The following is a 10,401-nucleotide window of genomic DNA, read 5'->3' on the forward strand; positions in this document are numbered from 1 at the left end:
CTGGGATTAATATGGTTACTCCCATATAGGCACTGTGCCTATATAATACATTTAAGAATGCAAGGCTTAGACCCAGTCCTTTTATAACTGCTATTATAAACTGTTTTTAGATGGTTAAGTAATACAAGTTAAGGGCCAGATAGCAAACTCATGGTTGTGAGTTAATTAAAAGGGTGTTCCTGAGTTATTTTAATTAGAAATGATCAAAATTAGTCAAGGCTTAACAGTTCAGAGATGCTTTAGGTAGACAGATGGTCATTAAAGGCATCAGAAGTCCACAGAATATGATGTTTATTGACCTTTCTTTATTAAAGATCATTTGACTGAAGATCTGTCTGCTCCTGACAGCACCCCTTTCTTGAATTCAAAGAAGAAATTGAGAATCAATGAAGTTGCTTCAGTTTTGGTGAGACAGTCACCAGACAATAATTGCCTCATTTCATCTTCAGACAAATACTGTCTAAAAAAGTACACACTATGCAGAACAGTTGACTGATAATCTTTGCCAAGACAGAGTAATCAGCCCTTCAAAATTCTGCATTACCAAGGTCTGTCACATGATTCTAGGCCAGAAGGCTGAAGACTCATGCTCCAATGTATTGAAGTATAGGGCCTATCCAGGTCATCAGCAGTCTCTATAAATTGGCTAAGTATTAGAAACTATATATTGTGCTTCTCATACTTTCAGGTAATATTAGATTTCTGACAGGATTGAAGACTAGTAGATTCATAGCCAGTCCAAACTGTTTAGCATTTAGAAAGATGACATAGATTTGAGAGGATGGTTTACTGATGGCTTACAATCTAAAGCCAGGACATGATTCAGGTATAGAATTATAAGTCTTTTAAGTTCAGATAGATGACAGAGGTACTATTTAATTGATAAAAATTGATAGGCTGTGTGTTAGGTCATTCCTGCACGTTATACATTACAAAATGGTAATGATGTGAGAGATAAGAGAGTTTTTTAATTGGACAGAAAGTGGGAAGTGTTGTGGATAGCTCTGGGCTTGTGTTTTGATGCTAATTTCACCCCTGGGAGGGGTTACAGATGAGGAGTTGCTTTCTGAACCTTTCTTTTCAAATATAGGTCAGAGCCAATGATTGGGAAGGAGGAGGAGCTGAGAATTTGGAGAGGAGAAAAGGATCAACAGAAAGGGGGAGGAACTACAGAGAATCAATGGAAAGGATGTGGAAAAGATCATGGCCTGGAGAAACTACAAGTTATGTGGGATAACATAGATGGGAACAGAGTAGTATAGTGGGAGATCTACCCAAACTAGGTGGTTAGCTTTTATTGTTATTGAGTTGAAATTTCTTTTACTGCATAATTGTGTTGGAAAAATATAGCAGCATAGCATACATAATTAAATCCAAAAATTATAACAGAGAACTCCTACAGCTGAAAAATGCCTTCAGCAAAGTAGTTGTATACAAACTTAACTCAAAGAAATGAGTAGCCCTTCCTCATACAACTGGGAAAAATGTCTGAGAGAAATTAGGGAAACAGCAACTTTTACAATAGCCACACATAATATAAAATACCCAGTGGTAACTTTAACCAAGCAACTGAAAGACAAGTATGACAAGAACTTCAAGTCCCTGAAAAAAGAAATTGAGGAAGATACCAGAAGATGGCAAGATCTGCCATGCTCATAAACAGGTAGGATTAAGATACTGAAAATGGCCACTTTACCAAAAGCAATCTACAGATTCAATGTATTCCCCATCAAAATTTTAACATAATTTTTATAGGCCTTGAAAGAGCAATTCTCAACTGCATATGGAAAAGAAAAACCCAAGATAACCAAAACATTCTTGAACATTAAAAGAACATCTGTAGGAAGCGTCGTCCCTGACTTCAACCTGAGCACAGAGCAATAGTGATTTAAAAAAAAAAAAAAAAAACCTGCATGGCACTGGTACTAAAGAGACATGTTGATCAAGGAAATCAAATCAAAAACACAGAAAAAAACCACACACTAATAGACACTGATTTTTTTTTATAAAGACTAAAAACCATACTATGGAAAAAAGAAAGCATCTTTAACAAATGGTGCTAGTCTACGTGGATGTCTGCATGTAGAATAATGGAAATAGATTCATATTTATCACCCTGCACAACACTGAAGTCCAAGTGGATGAAGGACCTCAACATAAAACCAGATATGCTAAATCTTATTAAAAAGAGAGTAGGAAATAGCCTTGAACACATTTATATAGGAGACATTTCCCTGAACAAAATACCAATGGCTCAGGCTCCAATAACAACAATTGATAAATGGGACCTCAAGAAACTGAAAAGGCTTCTGTAAGACAAAGGAAACTGTCAATAGGACAAAACAGCAGCCTACAGATTGGTAAAGGATCTTCACCAAGCATCTGAAAGAGGGATAATATGCAAAATTTACAAAGAACTCAAGAGGTTAAGCACCAACAACCCAAATAACCCAATTGAAAAATGGAGCACAGAGTTAGAGAATTCTCAGTAGAGGAATCTTGACTGGCCAAGAAGCACTTAAATAAATGTTCAAATTCCTTAGTCATCAGGGAAATGAAAATCAAAACAATTCTGAGATTGCACCTTACAGCCATATGAAAGGCTTGGATGATACACTCATGTGGCAGCACATGCTGGTGAGATGTGGAGCAAGTGGAACACTCCTCCAGTGCTGGTTGGACTGCAAACTTGTACAAGCCTTTTCTCAAAATACTGGGAATAGTTTTACCTCAAGATACAGCTATACAACTCCTGAACATATAGCCAAAAGATGTTCCACTATCCTAACAAAGACATTTGATTACCTATGTTCATAAAATCATTATTCATAGTAACACTGAACTGGAAACAACCTGGATGTTCTTCAACTGAAGAATGGATAAAGAAAATGTGGCATATCCACACAATAGAATACTATTTGGCAATTAACAACAAAGGCATCATGAAGTTTTCAGGCAAATGGATAATCTTGAGAATGTCATCCTGAGTGATGTAACCTAGTCCAAAAAGGACCTGTACTGTAAGTACTCACTTATAAGTGGATATTAGCCTTAAAATACAAAACACTCAAGCTTCACATCACAGACCCAAAGAAGGTAAGCAACAGGGCAGTGGTGGTGCACACCTTTAATCCCAGCACTTTGGAGGCAGAGGCAGGAGGATCTCTGAGTTCAAGGCCAGCCTGGTGTACAGTGTGAGTTGTGAGTTCCAGGACTACTAGGAGTACAGAGAAACCCTGTCTCAAAAACCAAAAAAAAAAAAAAAAAAAAAAAAAAAAAGACTGTAGGCATAAGTGAATATTCTTGAATCTCACTTAGAAGGGGGGATAAAAAATTCATAAGATGCAAATGGAGGTAGAGAATCAGAAGGTACAGAAAATGGGGGAAGGAATGGGGAATTCAGGATCAGATGTGGGGTGGGCCAGAGGGATGGTCAGATAAACATGAGAATTAATGGAAACCTGCAACTGATGGGGATGAGGAAGTAGGCATCTTTTCTAGGAAGAGAAAGAGACCCGGTATAAAGGAGGTGCCCAAGATTCAATAGGGGTGTCCAAGCATAATGGGTATGAAATCTGAAGTGGTCACCTCCTGAAGCCAGGTAGGAACCCCAATCAAGCAATAAGAACAACAACCATCCCACAATATTTTGATACAGAATATATCCTGTCTACAAGAAATGCAGGAATAAGAGATGGAGCAGAGACTGATGGAATGGACAACTAATTATCAGCTGAAATTGGAAACCATCTTATGGACAAGTGCCAATCCTTGATACTATTAATGACACTCTGTTATGCTTAGAGACAGGAGTCTATCATGGCTGTCCTCTGAGAGGTTCCACCTAGCAGCTGACTCAAACAGAAGCAAACACCCACAGAGAAACAGTAGATGAAGCTTGGGGACTCTTATGGAAGAACAGGAGGGAGGATTGTGGTGTCTAAGGGGATAGAAACCCTACAGAAAGACCAAGAGACTCAACTAACCTGGGATCGTGGGGTTCTCAGAGACTGAAGCACCAACGAAACAACATACATGGACTGGATCTAGGAGTCCCTGCATATAAGTAACAGATGTGCAAATTGGTCTTCATGTAGGTCCCAAACAACTAGAGTAGGGGTTATATCAAAAGCTCTTGCTTGTCTGTGGGATGTTTTTCTACCTTGGTTTCCTTGTCTGACATCAGTTGTAGAGGATGCTCATAGAATCACAGAGAGACTTGACGTACTAGGATGGATTGATACCCAGGAAGCTCCCACCTGCACAGAGGAAGAAGGTGAGGAGTGATGTGTTAAAGATTGCTGGAGGGGATGTATTGGAGGATTGACTGGAAGGGGCGAAGTGAGTAGGATGTAAAGTGAATAAGTTAAAAATAAAAATAATAAAGAAAACCAACAAAATAAAAGAAAGAAAACACAGCCTTCATAATGTGAGAAAATCTTTGGCAGGTGCACACCTAAAAGGACATTAATATCTACAACACACAACTCAAAAATATAAATAAGGTAAAAATAATAAACCAAATAAAGATGGATAAAAGACTACATGGAGAGTTCTCAAAAAAAGATATATAAATGACCAATACACAGTTTTTCAAGTATTCAACATCCCTCACCTCCAGGATAATCAAAATGAAAATTAACTTGAAATTCCACTTCATTCAATTAAGATAGGGCATCATTAAGAGAACAGATGGCAATAAGAATCAGCAAGAGATCTTATTCACTATTGAACATGATACATCTGTACAATGACACTATGTAGGAGTTAAAAAATAAATTACTGGCACATAAAACTACACAGACAAACCTTGAAAATATACTAACAGAATGATGCCAACCAAAAATTCCATACAGTAACATGAGCTATCAGGCATAGAAAAATCAGTAAGAGCATAAACTAGAGTGTAATTACCAGTGGATGTTTGGAGGTAAACATATGTGTGCATGGGCATGGAATTCTCTGAAGAATTATTGGTTCTAAAGTGCATTGTAGACTGCTCAAATGACACTGAAAATACTAAGGCAATTTACTTATACTTATGCTAGTGAACATCACAGTTCATAAGGATGATTGAATCCAATCTTGAGCCCACCATAGAATCACTTTTGCTTCTCATGTCAACAGAGAAAGAACCATCATTCTTGAAATATTTGAAAACAATTGATTAATATGGAAAATGTGGTTGTTCTACACAACCAGAGGAGGAAGCAATATATCTGCAATCCTGGATAAATCCTTAGATCTCACATACTATTTCTACACACAAATACAAAGGTTAATCATCTGTAAGAACCCAAAACAATTTAGATCAATATGGATCAAGATGCCCTGGGGTTGGATGTTTGTATTTCATTATTTTGTACAGAAATTCCTCTGACCAATAACTCCAGTTTGGGAAATAATCATGAAGGAAGGAATTATAAATACTACTCATGAGCCTATGATCAGCGAACTCATAGAACACAGCATTATGAAATAAAATCTTACATATGGCAGGTGGTTGAACAGTGGGTGTATTATGTACAATTACAATTTTCATAGAGAGATAAGAAGGCAAAATGAGTGAACAGGCATGAGAACATAGACTGCTTTTAAATTCCTTTGAGGAAGCCTTAACCATACCATCCTGCCCTTTTTACATATTGGCACAGGTAGAATGTTGTATAATAAAGTTTAACTTTTTTTCAGAAAGTTTTATATCTGCACTAAGTCTTCGTGCAAGTAATATGTCATGTTGAATTGGCATGCTGTCCTTGGAAGCTTCCCAATGTGCATGGTTTTCCATGATCTCATTCTGCTTAAAAACTACCATAGCATGGGCTGAAGACCTGGCTCAGCCAAATAAAGACTAGCCTTGCATTCAAACATATTTAACTAACTGATGTTTACATAATTTTTTGTTGCAGATGAGACACTTTAAGTCATTTATAGTGAGAAAAATTCCTGCCAATTTGGAATGGTGTGCAGTTACCCTTCTTACCTTTCAATGATAACAAAATGAGTTCCAGCCAAGTAGAAGCCATATTCTTATCTGAATATGGAATGACTATGCATCTTTCCTTGATTTTTTGGATTTCTTATAGGTGCTATTTTTTGTAATATTTTTATTTTCTATATTCTTTGTTTACATTCCAAATGATTTCACCTTTCCCGGATCCCCCCTCCCCATATGTCCCATAAACCTTCTTCTCTCCATCCCTTCTCCAATCACCTCCCTCCTTTTTCTCTGTCCTTATATTCCCTTCCAATACTAGATCAATACTTTCCAGGATCAGGACCCTCTCCATACTTCTTCATGGGTGTCATTTGTTATGCAATTTGTGCCTTGGGTATTCAGGGCTTCTGGGCTAATTAATATCCACTTATCAGAGATTGCATTCCATGTGTATTCTTTTGTGATTGGGTTACCTGACTTAGGATGATATTTTCCAGATCAAACCATTTGCCTAAAAATTTTGTGAATTCCTTATTTCTAATTGCTGAGTAGTATTCCATTGTGTAAATATACCACATTTTCTGTATCCATTCCTCCTTTGAGGGGCATCTGGTTCTTTCCAGCTTCTGGCTATTATAAATAAGGCTGCTATGAACATAATGGAGCATGTGTCTTTATTGCATGCCAGGGAATCCTTTGGGTATATGCCCAGGAAAGGTATAGCAGGGTCCTCCAGAAGTCTCATGTCCAGTTTTCTGAGGAACTTCCAGACTGATTTCCAAAGTGGTTGTACCATCTTAAACAGCTCCACCAGCAGTGGAGGAGTGTTCCTCTTTCTGCACATCCTTGCCAACACCTGCTGTCTCCTGAGTTTTTGACCTTAGCCATTCTGACTGGTGTAAGGTGAAATCTCAGGGTTGTTTTGATCTGCATTTCCCTAATGACTAATGATGTTGAGCACTTTCTTCAGGTGAAAATTCTTTGTTTAGATCTGTACCCCCATTTTTTAATAGGGTTATTTGGTTCCCTGGGGTCTAACTTCTTGAGTTCTTTGTATATATTGGATATTAGCCCTCTATCAGATGTGGGGTTGGTGAATATCCTTTCCCAATTTGATGATTGCCATTTTGTCCTTTTAACAGTGTCCTTTGCCTTACAGAAACTTTGTAATTTTATGAGGTCCCATTTGTCAATTCTTGATCTTAGAGCATAAGCTATTGGTGATCTGTTCAGAAACGTTTCCCCTGTGCCCATGTCCTCAAGGGTCTTCCCCAGCTTCTTTTCTATTAGTTTCAGTGTGTCTGATTTTACATGGAGGTCCTTGATCCACTTGGAGTGAAGTTTAGTACACGGAGATAAGAATGGATCAATTCACATTCTTCTGCATGCTGACCTCCAATTGATCCAGCACCATTTTTTGAAAAGGCTATCTTTTTTCCACTGGATGTTTTTGGCTCCTTTGTTGAAGATCAAGTGACCATAGGTGTGTGGATTCATTTCTGGATCTTCACTTCTATTCCATTGGTCCACTTGTCTGTCACTGTGCCAATACCATGCAGTTTTTAACACGATTGCTCTGTAGTATTGCTTGAAGTCAGGGATACTGATTCCCCCAGAATTTCTTTTGGTGTTGAAAAATTGGTGCTATTTTTTTAAATTAGTTTTACTTATTTTCATCTTTAAATTCTACCTTCTCTTAAATACAGGAAGCAGTGATCAGTGGCCATAATTGGTTTCAACTAGAGATCACTGTAGTAAATTGGTCCAAGAAAGGTGCTTAGTAATTGCTATGCCTTATTTAATTAGTTATACAGAATCTGGATTCCTCTGAGATGCTGGGCACTTGAGGCCCAGGAATGGTAGGGGGATGTGTGCAGGGATGGTGCAGATAGGTGATGAGTACAGAGGCTGCTAATCATGTGTCTGCAAATAAAATGAAGGTGAGCAGGATCATCAACCAGAAACTAGGACTCAGGCTCAGCAAAGCTAGATTTAGTCAGGAAAACAAGCAGCTGTGTTTCTGTGAATCCACATGAACTTCCAGTGTGATGCAGGACAGATTTTCAGGTAAGATAACATTCCTTTCCCAGTCTTGCAAGACTTCATCATACTGAAAGTATTTGTTTCATGGTCCTCATGTAACCTCTTTCATACTGGTGGGTTTATTATAATTATTGATTATAATTTTTCTTTCAGTATCCTACAATTTCATCACAAAAGGAGCCCTGTAAGTCGAAGTTCACTCTTGTACTGAAGGGTAGTTTACTATATTTTATCCTGTGGGATCTTAGCAAACTCTTAACAATGTCCTCCCCATGATGGTGATTGATTTTTATCTACACAAGTTCACAAACCTCTGTTTTACTGTGTTTTATGAGATTACTCCTAAATGCAGTCCATCAATAGTGACATTTATATCATCTAGGCATTCAAATAAATGTAGATTCAGAGCTACTCAATAAAACTCAGTGATTCTACAGAAAACAAAAAGATACACAGATATAGCAAATGTTAAAAACATATCTCTTGTGACTTTCCTGTGCTTTTCCATTTGAAAACTGATTATAACATCTAAAGAAGGTATAAAGTCCATTAGCCCATCAGTGTTAACAGTTGATGGTGATTTTTCTGGATTCTGTCTGTGTACACATGCATGCATTACACAAAGGCACTTTTTACTGGAGAAGGCACATTTACCAGAGAAGCAGAAAGTGAACTTGGTGCCACATTCCTGTCATTCTAGTGCTCAAGAAGGAGATTCTGGAGTATTTTTTAAGCCAGTCTGTGATACACAAGGAGAGCATCTTTTTAAATGGGGCATAACATTTTTTGCTATATGGTTTTCCCTGTGTAATGTTTATCCACGATTCATTAAGTGTGCAAGCTCTAAATATAGTTTGAATATAGGACTAAACACTGTCAGTCTGTGAAGATCCAAGCACTCACACTAGCTTATAACATTTCAGATATCTTACTGATATGTTTCTCCTGTATTTTTAACTTTGAGAGGCATCATGGATTCAAATTATCCAGTGTTTTCAAGAATCACTGTAGTGTGCATGTGTGTGTGTGTGTGTGTGTGTGTGTGTGTGTTTATTCCCATGCATGTGAATTCTGATACAGACTGATGTTAAAGACTGATATGGCCTAATAATTGAAGAATTGTCAAGAACATTGGTAACCCTAATAAGAGTGGAGGTTAAAGACTTGTATCTAAGTCAGAAGATGAAAACATTTCTTGTAGAGAACTATATTTTTCACCTAAATCCCTCTAAGACTTCATCACACTGTAAAAGTATTTGTTTTGTGATCCTCATGCAACCTCTTTCATATTAACTTTGAGATGCATCTAGATTCAAATTATCCAGTGTTGTCAAGAATCATTGTGTGTGTGTGTGTGTGTGTGTGTGTGTGTGTTCCCTTGCATATAAATTAGGACACAGACTGATGTTAGAAACTGATAGGGCAATGTCTAAAATGTTGGAATCCCTGACAAGAGTGGAGAATAAAGACTTGTATCTAAGGCAGAAGATGTAATTTTTTTATATAGAGAACTGTGTTTTTCCACCTAAATCCTTCATCTGATTGTATGAAGCTCATCAGGTGGTGCGGTGTTTCTTATTTACTCAAAGTTCATACATCTTAATGACATTTAGATTCTATCTTCATATCAAATATAATTTTAAAAATTAGGTTTGGATTTAAGATGTTTGATGTATAAATTAATCATCATATATAGAATAAATGTCTGAAGAAACCTCAAGTGAAAATTCACAGTAATTTTGTTGCTTCTCTTCATAATTTATAAAAATTTCATCTTATTTGTATTCTGCATCAGAATGAATTATGTTTTGAGGATTAAAGCCTATGAATACAATTTGTAGTCATTGGTGCTTCTGAGAAGTGAAACAATTGATTAACCCTAACACTGAAAAAAATGTTAGATCTCTCACACTCATTATAGAGTGTAAATTTTAGTGTTAAGTATTCAATTTTTTATATTTCAATGGTAATTTTCTGCCATTGATGTTGAACAAATCTGTATCAGTTTGAGCTACAGGGAACAAATATTCACTGGCCAAATTCATGCATCATAATAGGTATTGACCCTGGTTGGAGATTATGAATGATTGTAAACAACCAAATGTAATAAAGACATATGTGGTATTTTCCTTCATAAACTTTACAATTGATGGGTAGATAGTTTAAAGACATAATCAAAGTATAAAGTATATGGGATGTAACTATAGCATGCTATGAAGCATGGCTGAGGGTCTCCCCAGACATAGGAGGACAGGGTAAATTTAACCATGTATGTGATAAGCAATAACCATTAATATGAATGAGGATGAATGAAATGAAAGGGGAGGAAAGGAAAGGATGGGAGGAAGTAATAGGAAAGAGAGTCAACAACTCTAAAATGTGGGTTGTGAAGAGATTGACCCAGCATTGAATGATGAGAG

The sequence above is a fragment of the Apodemus sylvaticus genome, chromosome 10 (genome assembly GCF_947179515.1).
Source record: "Apodemus sylvaticus chromosome 10, mApoSyl1.1, whole genome shotgun sequence".
Classification (NCBI taxonomy): Eukaryota; Metazoa; Chordata; class Mammalia; order Rodentia; family Muridae; genus Apodemus; species Apodemus sylvaticus.